This window comes from Silene latifolia, chromosome 2 (genome assembly GCF_048544455.1).
Source record: "Silene latifolia isolate original U9 population chromosome 2, ASM4854445v1, whole genome shotgun sequence".
Taxonomy (NCBI): domain Eukaryota; kingdom Viridiplantae; phylum Streptophyta; class Magnoliopsida; order Caryophyllales; family Caryophyllaceae; genus Silene; species Silene latifolia.
The window spans coordinates 183,111,828-183,128,503 of record NC_133527.1 but is presented as its reverse complement, the minus strand read 5'-3'; the positions used below and the strand labels follow the sequence as shown (position 1 = coordinate 183,128,503).

General features: G+C 35.7%; 1 long non-coding RNA gene across 4 annotated transcripts; it reads right to left on the bottom strand.

The window, feature by feature from the left end:
* Positions 1-2,091: 2,091 nt before the first annotated feature.
* Positions 2,092-11,146, bottom strand: LOC141643620 (uncharacterized). 4 transcript variants are annotated; one of them, XR_012543741.1, is made up of 5 exons: positions 10,775-11,146; positions 10,608-10,675; positions 9,599-9,685; positions 3,826-3,912; positions 2,092-2,398 (listed from the first exon to the last, which is right to left on the bottom strand). It is a non-coding gene; the product is annotated as an uncharacterized LOC141643620 (long non-coding RNA). The 4 variants fall into 4 exon arrangements; XR_012543742.1 differs by having other exon boundaries at positions 10,823-11,136; XR_012543740.1 differs by lacking the exons at positions 9,599-9,685; positions 10,608-10,675; positions 10,775-11,146 and adding exons at positions 4,829-4,896; positions 4,996-5,383.
* Positions 11,147-16,676: the final 5,530 nt, after the last annotated feature.

The window sequence follows — 16,676 nt, the reverse complement described above, 5'->3', positions numbered from 1 at the left end:
CTACCTTAGAAAACTCTCTCAAATACTTAGTTTAGTTTATTTATTGTTCTTACTTCCGGATCTAGCTATTTACGGTATTGTTCTTAATCTTTCCTTTATTATTAATCATTTATTTCATTGTTCATCTTTTATGCTTGCAATCATGTTTCTTATTATTGTTATTGTTGTTCTTATTTCTATTATGCGTAGCTAAATCTCTTATCTAGGGTGAAAGGGGATCTAGGTTGTTAGAAAAGGGGTTACTTATGAATTGATTGTTAAATTGCTTTCTATTGTTGTTCAATTATCGTATTACTTCTAATTAGTTGATTACTGATCAGAATTGATTAATTAGTCTTGCATAAACTAGGATTATCACCGACCGGGTTAAGACTAGTATAGGCCACGATAATTGAATTAGACCAACTTAATGATAGCGATCGCATGTTAAGTTAGATCTAAAAAGACATATTAGAATCGACCGATCATATGACTTTCGACAATATAAATTGCTCAATCAATGAATTAAATTCTACCCTTTGATGACTACCTAGTGAACCCAAATCCCTAGACTCTTTAATATTATTGTTTATCATCTTTATTTAAATTGCTATTAGTTGTTTAGAAATCAAACTCAATCAAACCCCATAAAATTGTTACCTTTAAGACAGATTTAAATATCAACAAACTAGATAATCACCGCCTCCCCGTGGATTCGACCCTAACTTACCACTAGCTATTTTGTTAGTAGTAGTATAGGATTTATTTTGATTAAGGCAAACGACTGAAAATAACCTTATCAAATTTGGTTGGCGCCGTTGCCGGGGAGGCAACAATTGTTCTGTTTGTTTCTGTTTATTTTTGTCTTTTGTTTCAGGGAACTTCAGTTCCTTGAGACAGTTTTATCTTTTCTTGTTATTTTCGTGTATGCCCAGGTCTAACAGGTTAGAGATCCTACCGTTTGATCCCGAGCCAGAAAAGACTTTTCGCTACAGACGAAAATTTCAAAGAGAAGTAAGTCAAGTGGAAGACTTGAGTACACTTGACTACGAGCGGTATACTTTTGCAGAAGACTCGTCCTTAGAAGAGGACACACTTATTTACGTAGAAATGTGACTTCTACAACACCAAAGATGCCTACATTAGCAAGTCACTCCGAACCCACGGTTGATTCTATTCCTAAAGGCTTCAAGTTCCCTACCGCTGATAAGGGAACTTTTGAGATCAAGTCTTCTTATATAAGCTTGATAGAGAGGAATTTATTTGGAGGAAAATCGGAGAGGACCCAAAAAGCATATGGAGAAATTCGTTACTTATCTTTTTCTATTCCTTTGACAGCTGGGGTGTCTCAAGATCAGGTCAAGCAAACTCTCTTCCCTTTCTCTTTGAGAGATGATGCAGCTGAGTGGTTAAGGGACTTAGACATGGAGACCGACGCAATTACCAACTGGACTTCTCTAGCTCTTGCATTCTACAAGAGGTATTTTCCACCACAGAAAACTAATGCATTGAGAAGTCAGATTACAAGTTTTAAGCAAGGTCCTACTGAGGATTTTAATGAAGCATGGATACGGTTCAAAAGACTAGTGCGGTCCGTCCCTCACCATGGTTTTGAGATTTGGTTCCTTTGCAACCAGTTTTACAACGGGTTGTATGATGATCATAGAGCTTTACTTGATTCTGCACACGATGGGAGATTCCAAGATAACACCAATGATGGTAATGCTTGGAAGTTGATTGATCAGATAGTTACTCACACAGCTGAGTATGGTAACCCCAGAGAAAGTAAGAGAGGAAGTGGCTCAGATAGTGCGGTTGCGGCACAGTTGGAAGCCATACTGGCTCAAATAGCTGAATTGAAGACTACTCAGTCTTTGGGTAAGTAAGAGATGGTTCATATGGTTCAACAAGAAGTGTCCTGCGAGAGATGTGGGATAGATGGCCACACTGCGGCCAAATGTATGAGTACTATTGAGCAAGTTCATGCTTTCCAATCTTTCAAGCAAGGTACACCATATTCTAACTTCTTTCAAGTTCCTCAACAAGGTATGTGACACCCTCACTTATCGCGGAAAAGTAAACACGTAATTCTACAGAAAAACTGGTAGGATATGTTTGTAATTGGTTCAACTAGCCAAAAACCTGTAATTTCAAAAATTTTCTAAACCAATCACAACATTTCCAACATTCCCAAGAGGTGGGTGCCAAAACCTGCAATGCTAACGAACTACTTTACATGCCATAGCTAACGATAAAAAAATGTAATGATACAAACCCAAAATAGAAAAGGGAGACATATGTCCCTAAAATGTATGTGACATAAAAAGGGTTTAAGGTCACAATGAAATAAAACCAGTCTAGGTCCCAAGGTTACTTTGCTCGCTAGCTCGTCCATGTACCCCATATATGCATCACCTACCTGTCATTCGCATTTTATACAAATACGAAAGCCACAGTCAGTGGGGAGTAACTCCGAGTTCTCCCAGCCACGAAATGTCATAATTAATATAACATGTAAACATAAGAATATGAATACGAATCACACAATGCCTTAGCATATAAATGCTAGACAATCGTGCTTATCATGTGAACAACAATATAACAACACATAGTCCTAGCATGTGAATACTAGACCGACTCATACTACACTATCATGTGAATCACATAACATCCAGGAATCCAAACTCTATTAACCATAGCCGGCTTGCATCTCACCTTCTATGATTCATAGAATCACCAAACAAGAAAGGGCAATATATCAAAGACAGGCATAAGTTCTTAGTCCCGTCAATAGTCACTTTGTAACTCAAGTCTATACCACGAGGTAGGGAAGGTAATCGAACTGGTATCTTGGCTCGGTTTTATTATTAAAAAACATGGCCAAGAGACAACACAACCCTAGCCTAAAATCTGCGCAGACCTAGACATGCGGATACACACCACCGCACCCAAGACTCACAACTTTTTTTAAAACAAAGTGAAGTGAGTACCCTAAGGACACCACCGAAGGGTCGGCTAGTACTTAAGCTGACCCCATACTATCAAAATTAGTACCTGAGGTCATGCCCCAACTTGGATAAACATCCACTAGTCAGGAACACAAAGGCTATCAAGCAGTGAACATATACTCGTCAGAGACTATAAAGACCTATCTATGATGAAGGCCGAAATACTCACCTAGGACCTAGTCACAGCTAGTCCCAGCTTGAATATTTTAGCCCACACCACCCAAAACTCACCACATAAGTCAAGTAAGACACCCACTTAACCTTAAGAGGGCAAAAAGTCCTACTTACCAACATAAATTCTAACATTCTATCATGTGAAAGCTATATAAATGTCTATTTACAAAGATACATTCCCAACAGTTCCTCAATAAGAATTCAATACTAATTTCCAATCCTAACAATTATAACAATATAAAAGGCTTTAGGGAAAACTAGGGCCATTACTACAAAATAAGAAGCTATTTAAATTCAACTAATTACACATGTGAAATAGAGATATAATAAATGGCCTAAAACAAGAAAAAGGCCGATTATCTAATTCATTCAACCGAATTTTTACCCGAACCCCACCCTGCGACAGTGCGGGTCAAATTGTGCGGTGACCAATCACTCAATTAATCGACATCGCATCGATCAAAGGGACTAGGGCTCGATTTTTCGACAATCAACAAAACATTACAATTATCACCATAAAATTCATTTGAGCCTATTAATTACAATTTCATTTTGTAAACGATCCTAACATTATTCATTCACCTAAACACTTATCAAACAACGAGCACACATTAACTACTAATGTGACATTAATTAAATCGAAAGAGTAACTCGGAATAGTTACCTTACGCTAGCAAAGAGACAAGTAAAAACTTGAGAAAGCTTCTAAAACCCCAAAATTACTCTTCATCTTCAACCCCATATGAGCCACCTAAAATAATTATGTGAAAGAACGATATTAACGAATTATCTTTATATAAAATATGAGACGAAAATTAATTTAATTATATTTTAAATAAACCAAACTAGCGTCAAAACAATTTATAGATACGGCCCAAACTCGGGACTTAGCCAGGCCACTGCCTAGGCCACGGCCAGGCCACTGCCTAGGCCACGGCCAACCTTATAAAAGTCACTCTCGTCCCAAAAATTAATTCAATCTCAACTCTCTACCCCATCTCTCTCATTACTCCGTCCTATAATATAATACTCCATAGTAACCAGATTTCCATCCCAATTTCAATATCAATATTGTCAAATATTCCATTAAAGGACTGCTCAACACTTAGAGTACAAAGCTCCAAGCTACTCACCCACAAGTCAAGGTCAAAAGAAGACAATTAAAATACAATACAAAACTCCATAATCTCATTATCAACTAAAGGCCAATAATCAATACATACTTAACTATAAGCAAACGTGTACTATTCTTTGAGTTTCAACATTCCTGACAAATATCCTCCACCATCATTAAACCTCTATTTCACATTTGCCAAACACACTTTTTCAACTACACAAACTTGTTTACCTTTCTCGTAAAACCCATTTGATAGTCACTGCTATCAGCTATCACCCAATTTCACTATGAAACATACTCTCATACAGTATGTCCGCCTACTTCACCCTCATTAATCACAAACATGCAATTATAACTTATTCGTCTTCAACCCATAACCCAGACGAAGAATTAACAATATAAAATAGAATAGCTACTAGGATATGCAATATAAATTAGAAACACGAATATGACATACCACCTTCAATCATAAATTTATCAATTAAAATAAGATATAATCATATAACCCCGAACAATATTAGTAATAATAGGATCGGTAAAATCGTGTTACCTTAAACGCCCCTTATTTTTCGAATAAATGGTCCACAAGGCACGAGCCTCACCCCGGGTCTTCGAATCCTTCATAAAAGGGCAAGAAAATGGAATAAAGAAGCTAAAAGACGACACTTTTATAAGACGGCGAAAGACGAAACCACTACAAAAAGGAGACTTTCTTACCTTAAAAGGAGGAGGAAGGAAAGGGGAAGAGAATGGTACAAAAATTACCGAATTTGGTTGAGAATGGAGGCGGGATCTGGGGTTTGAATGATCGGAAAATGACGGACTGATGTTGTTGTTTGCTGTTGATTCAGCATCCACGAAATAGAAAGGAAGAATGAAGGGGGGTGGGGACGTTAGGTAGATAATAATAATAATAATAATAATACACCAGCTAGCTTGCTCTAATTATACGTACGTTTCTTCATCGTTAAGTAATTTCGCTCGTTTTTAAAACCGCCTCGAGTTAATAAAAATCGGTTTTTAGTAAAAGTTTCAGTAATAAAACGGAATTAATAATAAATAAATTTAATGAGTGAAAATAAAATAAACTCAGCTAGTTAACGGAAATAATACGATATCCGCTTGAATCGGAATTATTAGCGATTTTTTTTTTTTTTACGAAACTAACGGATATTAATAAAAATTGTTATTTTAGTGAAATAAGCTCAAAATAGCTAATTGGACGGTTTTGTTCCCAAAATCCATCTCGGGTTTACTTAAAACAACTTTCATAAGGACTCGTAAAGAAACGGAAATTATTAAATAAATAAACCCGAACTAACTTCAATAAATTCGAACTAACTTTAAATAAACTTATTAATGATTATTAAATTTAACGTAACGAATTATAATGAAATTAATTAATTAGCTGAGAAAATAAATATATAAATTGTTAACCAACGAAATTAAATATAAAGTAGCAATTAAAAGAATTTTATCCAACTTATTAAAATACGGGGTGTTACAATCACCCCATCTTTTAAAAAGTTTCGTCCTCGAAACTTGAAAGTATAAATGAAAAGTTATAAAAATAAAACTGAAATTGGAATCGGTAACCAAAACATTTTAAAGGTTATTTATCGTAAGAATCAAAATTCTTTCAAAAGGTTCAACTAAAATTTTCCGACAGAACCAGACTCTCATCAGAGGAACGGAAGTGTTCTCGTTACGTATTCAAGAACATCGCATTCCAAATCAAAGATAAGGTCAAAAAGTAAATCATTTGTATAAATCGAAAATCAAAATACTTTCGAAAACATTAATGAAGAGTTTTCAAAAGTATAAGTCTCATTCATGGAACGGAATTGCTCTTGTCGTGCACACAAGAACGTTAACTTTCCAAGTCAGAGACAAATTTAAAACAAAAACTATTCGCCGACAATCGTAGAACAAGTTATCAAACGTTTCCAATAACTAGTTCTAACATCCGATCAATGTTAGAATCAAAATAAGAGAAAGGTAATCTTCTCAAATGTTCTTTTGCAAAAAGCCAAAGTAGAAATAAAGGTTTCACCTTTCAACTAAAAGGGGAGTTAAATTCCTGAAATATAATATTAAACTTTGACAAAGGCATCATAATAGATCAAAGTGAATAGAAATTGGATAAAATTTACAAAAATTTCAGGTTTAGCAACTCAAAACCATGATAAGGAAGTCTATACTCAAAGAACAATTAGAGAATTAAATCGAATTTTCATTTTCCAAATCTTTACAAGTAGGGAAAATTTTGTAATAGTAACATAAATTTTTTTAACAATGAACCAAAAATGATAGCTTGAAATATTTAGAAAATGTGCGAAATAAAAAGTAAGTTAGACATCATAGATACAAGTATGCTAAGAGGGTTCAAGTTTAACCAACAAAAGAGGTATGATGAACTTCCTAGGGATAAGAATTGAAGTCAAATTTACAAGGATGTCAAAGATAGAGTTTCACCAGATACGAGTGTCAAACTTAAAGGAGGAGCAAGATGAAGCGAAGAAAGGAGGTATGAACGGTAACGCCTATGATCAAGGAGAAAGGGAAATTAGACAACAAGGAAAAGTCAGATACTCAAATCTCAAACAACAATGTCATAAGGTAACATCAATTTATGTATGGCTATCAACATCCTAAAGGTATCTCTTTCCAAAATCACATCATAAACCTTACTCCGTGTTTACTCCTAAGGTATCAACACTCAACCTAAGTCCTTCTAATATCACAACTTCTCAAAACCGGGGTTATAGGTCAACCAGAAACAACTCCACAAGCCAAATTATCCAACCAAGGTTAACACCCCACAAAAGAAAGAGAACTATCTAAAAGGCGTTAAGGGAGGATTAGCAGGGGTGAAAGGACAAGTTAGGAGGATACAAATGTAACTTCCTAAGAAGAAGAATAGAGAGTTTAGAAGAATGATAGGCACAAGAGATTAAGAATAAGGCGAGATACAAAAAGAACGAGAAACATCTTCAAGGAAGTAGAAGCATTCTTCAAAGGTTGAACAAATCTTCAATCCTCAGCAAAAGGCACTAAATCTTGATCTTCTTAAAATATAAGTGTCCTTTCAATGGAACGGAGATACTCTTGGCGATCACTCAAGAACATCAATATTCCAATTCAAAGACATAAAAATACATTTTTACACCAACAAATGATAAAACTAATTATCAGACGTCTCCAATAACAAGCTTTAACACTAATTGACGTTAAAACCAGTGAAAAACATTAAAATATTTTCAAAACCTTTAGTTCAAATTTTTTTTTTATAATTAGGGTAATAACTCCATTAGCTATAGATAAGCTCACGGTCATTGATCCAAGAACGCAACAATTATTAAATGACAATCAACAAACAGGTTAGTACCTAACAAAGAGCAAACACAAAGAGACTACAACATAAGATCCTAAATCTACCCATCTCTCCAGTTTATTATTTTAAGGTCAAGTTATTTATTTTGGGGTGCACAAACGTGCGTCGGGAGCAAATATGCTCTGATACCAACTGTGACACCCTCACTTATCGCGGAAAAGTAAACACGTAATTCTACAGAAAAACTGGTAGGATATGTTTGTAATTGGTTCAACTAGCCAAAAACCTGTAATTTCAAAAATTTTCTAAACCAATCACAACATTTCCAACATTCCCAAGAGGTGGGTGCCAAAACCTGCAATGCTAACGAACTAATTTACATGCCATAGCTAACGATAAAAAAATGTAATGATACAAACCCAAAATAGAAAAGGGAGACATATGTCCCTAAAATGTATGTGACATAAAAAGGGTTTAAGGTCACAATGAAATAAAACCAGTCTAGGTCCCAAGGTTACTTTGCTCGCTAGCTCGTCCATGTACCCCATATATGCATCACCTACATTGTCATTCGCATTTTATACAAATACGAAAGCCACGATCGATGGGGAGTAACTCCGAGTTCTCCCAACCACGAAATGTCATAATTAATATAACATGTAAACATAAGAATATGAATACGAATCACACAATGCCTTAGCATATAAATGCTAGACAATCGTGCTTATCATGTGAACAACAATATAACAACACATAGTCCTAGCATGTGAATACTAGACCGACTCATACTACACTATCATGTGAATCACATAACATCCAGGAATCCAAACTCTATTAACCATAGCCGGCTTGCATCTCACCTTCTATGATTCATAGAATCACCAAACAAGAAAGGGCAATATATCAAAGACAGGCATAAGTTCTTAGTCCCGTCAATAGTCACTTTGTAACTCAAGTCTATACCACGAGGTAGGGAAGGTAATCGAACGGTATCTTGGCTCGGTGTTACTATTAAGAAAACATGGCCAAGAGACAACACAACCCTAGCCTAAAATCTTCGCAGACCTAGACATGCGGATACACACCACCGCACCCAAGACTCACAACTTTTTTAAAACAAAGTGAAGTGAGTACCCTAAGGACACCACCGAAGGGTCGGCTAGTACTTAAGCTGACCCCATACTATCAAAATTAGTACCCGAGGTCATGCCCCAACTTGGATAAACATCCACTAGTCAGGAACACAAAGGCTATCAAGCGGTGAACATATACTCGTCAGAGACTATAAAGACCTATCTATGATGAAGGCCGAAATACTCACCTAGGACCTAGTCACAAATTAGTCCCGGCTTGAATATTTTAGCCCACACCACCCAAAACTCACCACATAAGTCAAGTAAGACACCCACTTAACCTTAAGAGGGCAAAAAGTCCTACTTACCAACATAAATTCTAACATTCTATCATGTGAAAGCTATATAAATGTCTATTTACAAAGATACATTCCCAACAGTTCCTCAATAAGAATTCAATACTAATTTCCAATCCTAGCAATTATAACAATATAAAAGGCTTTAGGGAAAACTAGGGCCATTACTACAAAATAAGAAGCTATTTAAATTCAACTAATTACACATGTGAAATAGAGATATAATAAATGGCCTAAAACAAGAAAAAGGCCGATTATCTAATTCATTCAACCGAATTTTTTACCCGCAACCCCACCCTGCGGCAGTGCGGGTCAAATTGCGTGACCAATCACTCAATTAATCGACATCGCATCGATCAAAGGGACTAGGGCTCAGTTTTCGGCACAATCAACAAAACATTACAATTATCACCATAAAATTCATTTGAGCCTATTAATTACAATTTCATTTTGTAAACGATCCTAACATTATTCATTCACCTAAACACTTATCAAACAACAGGCACACATTAACTACTAATGTGACATTAATTCGTCGAGTAACTCGGAATAGTTACCTTACGCTAGCAAAGAGACAAGTAAAAACTTGAGAAAGCTTCTAAAACCCCAAAATTACTCTTCATCTTCAACCCCATATGAGCCACCTAAAATAATTATGTGAAAGAACGATATTAACGAATTATCTTTATATAAAATATGAGACGAAAATTAATTTAATTATATTTTAAATAAACCAAACTAGCGTCAAAACAATTTATAGATACGGCCCAAACTCGGGACTTAGCCAGGCCGCTTTGCCTACGGCCACGGCCACCACTTTGCCTAGGCCACGGCCAACCTTATAAAAGTCACTCTCGTCCCAAAAATTAATTCAATCTCAACTCTCTACCCCATCTCTCTCATTACTCCGTCCTATAATATAATACTCCATAGTAACCAGATTTCCATCCCAATTTCAATATCAATATTGTCAAATATTCCATTAAAGGACTGCTCAACACTTAGAGTACAAAGCTCCAAGCTACTCACCCACAAGTCAAGGTCAAAAGAAGACAATTAAAATACAATACAAAACTCCATAATCTCATTATCAACTAAAGGCCAATAATCAATACATACTTAACTATAAGCAAACGTGTACTATTCTTTGAGTTTCAACATTCCTGACAAATATCCTCCACCATCATTAAACCTCTATTTCACATTTGCCAAACACACTTTTTCAACTACACAAACTTGTTTACCTTTCTCGTAAAACCCATTTGATAGTCACTGCTATCAGCTATCACCCAATTTCACTATGAAACATACTCTCATACAAAAGATGTCCGCCTACTTCACCCTCATTAATCACAAACATGCAATTATAACTTATTCGTCTTCAACCCATAACCCAGATTTAAGAATTAACAATATAAAATAGAATAGCTACTAGGATATGCAATATAAATTAGAAACACGAATATGACATACCACCTTCAATCATAAATTTATCAATTAAAATAAGATATAATCATATAACCCCGAACAATATTAGTAATAATAGGATCGGTAAAATCGTGTTACCTTAAACGCCCCTTATTTTTCGAATAAATGGTCCACAAGGCACGAGCCTCACCCCGGGTCTTCGAATCCTTCATAAAAGGGCAAGAAAATGGAATAAAGAAGCTAAAAGACGACACTTTTATAAGACGGCGAAAGACGAAACCACTACAAAAAGGAGACTTTCTTACCTTAAAAGGAGGAGGAAGGAAAGGGGAAGAGAATGGTACAAAAATTACCGAATTTGGTTGAGAATGGAGGCGGGATCTGGGGTTTGAATGATCGGAAAATGACGGACTGATGTTGTTGTTTGCTGTTGATTCAGCATCCACGAAATAGAAAGGAAGAATGAAGGGGGGTGGGGACGTTAGGTAGATAATAATAATAATAATAATAATACACCAGCTAGCTTGCTCTAATTATACGTACGTTTCTTCATCGTTAAGTAATTTCGCTCGTTTTTAAAACCGCCTCGAGTTAATAAAAATCGGTTTTTAGTAAAAGTTTCAGTAATAAAACGGAATTAATAATAAATAAATTTAATGAGTGAAAATAAAATAAACTCAGCTAGTTAACGGAAATAATACGATATCCGCTTGAATCGGAATTATTAGCGATTTTTTTTTTTTTACGAAACTAACGGATATTAATAAAAATTGTTATTTTAGTGAAATAAGCTCAAAATAGCTAATTGGACGGTTTTGTTCCCAAAATCCATCTCGGGTTTACTTAAAACAACTTTCATAAGGACTCGTAAAGAAACGGAAATTATTAAATAAATAAACCCGAACTAACTTCAATAAATTCGAACTAACTTTAAATAAACTTATTAATGTATTAAATTTAACGTAACGAATTATAATGAAATTAATTAATTAGCTGAGAAAATAAATATATAAATTGTTAACCAACGAAATTAAATATAAAGTAGCAATTAAAAGAATTTTATCCAACTTATTAAAATACGGGGTGTTACAAGGTACCTATGTTATCCCTCCAAACCGTGGTAATCAACCACAAGGAGGTTATCAAAGGCCAAATCAAGGAGGTTTTCAACAATTTCAACCTCATCCTCAAGCTTCAAGTAATGAAGTGTCGGAGTTAAAAGCTCTATTGCAACAAACTTTGATGATGCAACAAAAGCAAACGGCTCAAATCTCCGAACTTATGGCTCATAACAAGATGTTGGATACTCAAGTTACTCAAATGGCGGCTCAAAATCCTTCAAAACAGTTTGTCCTTCCTCCTCAAGGTAAACAAGCTCATGAGCATGTAAATGCTATTTCTTTGAGGAGCGGTACTACTTATAAGAGTCCGGATATACCCACTAATGAAGATGAGGTTCCTTATATGCATACTAAGGGATTGGGCAATTTAGAGCTTAGTGATGACGAAAAAGAAGCTGACGAAGTTGAAACACGAGCTGAAGATAAAAAATAAAAAGACGAAACAGACGAATCTGCTAAGGTTCCTCGATCGAGTCCCCCCCAGGCTCGATCGAGGAACTTCCGTGCTCGATCGAGTCCTACCAAGGCTCGATCGAGGATCCTTCCTGGTAGCTGACGGTGTTTCGAAAGTTGATAATAAAGCCAAGCAAGCCGAGCCCATTACCATAGCACTACCTTTTCCGCATCGTCAGTAAAAGTCTAAGCTGGACAAGCAGTTTGGAAGGTTTATGGAGGTAGTGAAAAATCTTCAAGTGACTGTGCCATTTACTGAATTGGTAACTCAAGTGCCGGCTTATGCTAAGTTCTTAAAGGAAATTTTGTCAAAGAAGCGGTCTTTTGATGAAGTGGAGACTCTCACATTCACTCATGAATGCTACGCCGCGTTGCAAGCCAATTCTCCACCTAAGCTTAAGGATCCAGGGAGTTTTTCTATTCCTTGTACTATAGGCCCTTTATCTATTGACAATGCTTTATGTGATTTAGGAGCGAGCGTTAGTGTCATGCCGTATAAAATTTGCAAGCAATTAAACATGACTAAGGTTAAATGTACTAATATGACTATTCAACTGGCTGACAGGTCTATTAAGCACCCTATGGGTATTTTAGAGGATGTGCCAGTTAAGATAGGAAAATTTTTCATTCCAGTCGACTTTGTAGTGATAGATATAGCTGAAGATTCTCGTGTTCCTATTATTCTAGGACGGCCTTTCTTGCATACTGCAGGGGCGATTATAGATGTTAGACATGGGAGTCTTACGTTCAACATTGGAGAGGATACTATCACTTTTGGTCTTGGCAAAGCATCACGTTCTCCTAATTTAAAAGCTTCTTGTCATATGATTAATGTCCTTAATCCTACTTTTGATGATTGCCTTGCTTTCTGTTTTGACAGGAATCCACCTGACGCCCCTGCTGATGCGTCATATTTATGGAGCAAGGAAGTGGATGAAATAGAGAGATTGATATATGGAGATGAACCTCCTCCTGAGGTGGTTTACAGCTGTGATGAGAATGTTGACATTGAAGCTGAGTTGGATGCTTTAGAGGCAGAAATATTCAAAGAAAAGCCAATCAAAGCCTTTGATGAAGCTTCTAAGATGGAAGAAGTGACTTATCTCTCACCAAGTGAAGATGACATGAAGAATGATGAACATTGTTCATATTTTATATTAGACTTTGAGTTTGATGAGCCAGGACATTTTTCATTGTTTTTATTCTTTGTTTGGACTTTTTATTGGTGCTACTTATGCTTGTGTGTAGCACATGCACTACTTTTTTATTTACTGTTACGAGCTTTAACTTGTATTGATTATGATTTGTGTGCGGATTTATTTTAAATGCAGGAAGTTGCTCGTCCAGATGGTTCCTTGATCGAGTAAGACGAGGCTCGATCGAGTAACCACGCTTTTGGGTTTATTTCATAGCCAGACGATGATAGGAATTGCGCGGTTGATTATTTTCCCTTATTTTTGCAGCTGGTTTGGGGGAAATTCTAAGCTCTTACCCGGTATTCTCTTCCCTTGTACCTTCTTTAATTGTATTATCTATTTCTTTTCCACTCCTTTTGTTAGTTGTGTCCTTTAGGTTGCTGGATTTGTGTGTGATTGCTATGCTGTAGGCGTCACAATGGGGACTCTGTGACATTTAGGTTTGGGGGAGGAGTTTATTTATGTTGTGTGATTTATTTCTGTTGTGTGCTTTTATATCAAAAATACATAAAAATTAAAAAATTTCAAAATACAAAAACATGTTTTATTTATTTATTTTAGGTCGAGTCTTGGTGAATTTAATAACTATGATGTTAAATTGCATTGTTTTTGCATTTGAATCCCAAATAGTTGTCCATATACATTGTTTTGACTCGTTAGCCATGAAAACAAAGCTCATAATTCAAGTCTTAACCATATTGACATGCCTTATGTTGATTAGATTTGACACAATTACGTTGGTAAACTACTTAAATTCTGAGGTCTATAGAGCTTCCTAGGCCAGGAACATCAATAAACTGGTCTCATTGTCAATTAGGCTTGAGTGTGGTTTCTCCTTGTGGAATATGTAATATCAAATTGCATAAGTGTGATATTGATTTCTTGATACTTTTATTGCTTTCATTTGACTAAGTACATGTGAATAGGCGATTCTTATCGTTCAAATAAGCCTTACATTACCTTTTGTTAGCCCGTTTGAACCCTTGTAGCCAATCTTAAATTACATCTTATGAGCTACAATCCAGAATTTGCCTACCTTTTCGGGACAGTCGCAGTTGCTTATTTATCATGTCTATTTTTCTATTATGGTTGGGTTGGGACTTATTGTTGTCTTGTGGGTATAGCAAAATACTTTTAGCGATTGTGTTGTATCCTTGTGTTGGAAAAAGAAAAATATGAAGCAAAAGAAAGAAAGAAAAAAAAAAGAAAAAGAAATAGAAAAAAGAAAAAAAAAAAAAGAGAAAAAAGAAAAAAATCGAAAAATAGAAAAAGAGGAAAGAAAAGAAAAGAGATTGCTTCATTTGGTTTTGTCAAGGATAAAAAAGATGGTTGTTAGAGTCTAATGTATAATTGGAGAGTAGTTTGTTAGCTCTCATATGTTGTAAAGTTGAGATCATTTCTCTAAGTTGGGTTCATTTGTTATTTTAAGATTTAGATTTGGTTTGGGTTAGCGCTGCGACTACCGTCTTAGCTCCACATATCCATAACGTGCTTTGGCACAAACCATTTCTATCCCTTTAACCTATTTGCCACCCTTATTGTTCTTGATACATGTACTTTTGTCTACATATGTGATTGCATATTAGTTGGGGAAATCTCTATCACATTAGATTGCATGCATGTTTCATAAGTTGAGTGAGTGTTTCTACTTCTTTCTATCTTCACATATAACTCACCCTATATACTTATGAGTGCATGAGTGAATCCGCGAGAATCCGACTAATTTGTCTTGCAAGATCGAAAGGTATTTGGCATTTGTATCTAGTATGGTGACTTGAGACTTGAGCTACGTTTTCTATTTCCCGTACCTTTGAATTTGTTTTATTGGTACACTTTAGTCATTACTTTGTTACAAATATGGATAGCTTGGGATTTGTATGTGCATTAAACATTAGCTCTTAGTCGTTTATTCGCCATTTGTATGATTGCCTTTTGTATTGTGTGTTGCTTTGCTTGAGGACAAGCAAAGAGATGGTTTGGGGGAGTTTGATGAGTCATAATTATATACATATTTATGCCTCCCCCTAATTACTTTTGATACGGTTTTCGTGCTAGTTTATAGCATTTACATGCCTTTTAAGTTAGAATGTCGATACTTCCGCCTTTTGATGTTTGATGCAGGATTGATGCATTTGAGGAGCAAAGGAATGAAATGAGCATCGCGGAGTGGGCATGAAGGGATACACGAAGTATGACACGAGAATCCATAAGAATTAAGGAAGAGAAGTTAAGAAGAAAACACGAAGAAAAGAGCTTCTTATTACAAGTGCCTACTTTGAAGAGCCATATCTATAGTTCTACAATATATTTTCAAGTAGTTCCAATTGGAGGTGAAAGCTTATCTTCTTAGCTTTCCAACGCCGCAAAAATCGCTTGTTTCTAACAAGTAACGAAGAAATGACAGTCGTTTGAAGTTCAGTGCGCGAAGCAGGAAATTGGTGCCTCGATCGAGTCAACCTTGGCTCGATCGAGGAACCAACCTAATCAATAAACTTTGCAATGTCGAGAGTTGGGTGTTCTTGAACTTTGGTGCCTCGATCGAGCCAGGCCTGGCTCGATCGAGGAAGTGGTTCCTCGATCGAGTCCACCTTGGCTCGATCGAGGAACCTTCCAGTTTTATAATTCCCGCAACTTTCCTTAAGTCGGTTATGTATTGATATAAATACCAAAACTCGTACCCTAGGTTATTTATGCTTTATTTTACATAGGTTTAGTATAGCTACCTTAGAAAACTCTCTCAAATACTTAGTTTAGTTTATTTATTGTTCTTACTTCCGGATCTAGCTATTTACGGTATTGTTCTTAATCTTTCCTTTATTATTAATCATTTATTTCATTGTTCATCTTTTATGCTTGCAATCATGTTTCTTATTATTGTTATTGTTGTTCTTATTTCTATTATGCGTAGCTAAATCTCTTATCTAGGGTGAAAGGGGATCTAGGTTGTTAGAAAAGGGGTTACTTATGAATTGATTGTTAAATTGCTTTCTATTGTTGTTCAATTATCGTATTACTTCTAATTAGTTGATTACTGATCAGAATTGATTAATTAGTCTTGCATAAACTAGGATTATCACCGACCGGGCTAAGACTAGTATAGGCCACGATAATTGAATTAGACCAACTTAATGATAGCGATCGCATGTTAAGTTAGATCTAAAAAGACATATTAGAATCGACCGATCATATGACTTTCGACAATATAAATTGCTCAATCAATGAATTAAATTCTACCCTTTGATGACTACCTAGTGAACCCAAATCCCTAGACTCTTTAATATTATTGTTTATCATCTTTATTTAAATTGCTATTAGTTGTTTAGAAATCAAACTCAATCAAACCCCATAAAATTGTTACCTTTAAGACAGATTTAAATAACAACAAACTAGATAATCACCGCCTCCCCGTGGATTCGACCCTAACTTACCACTAGCTA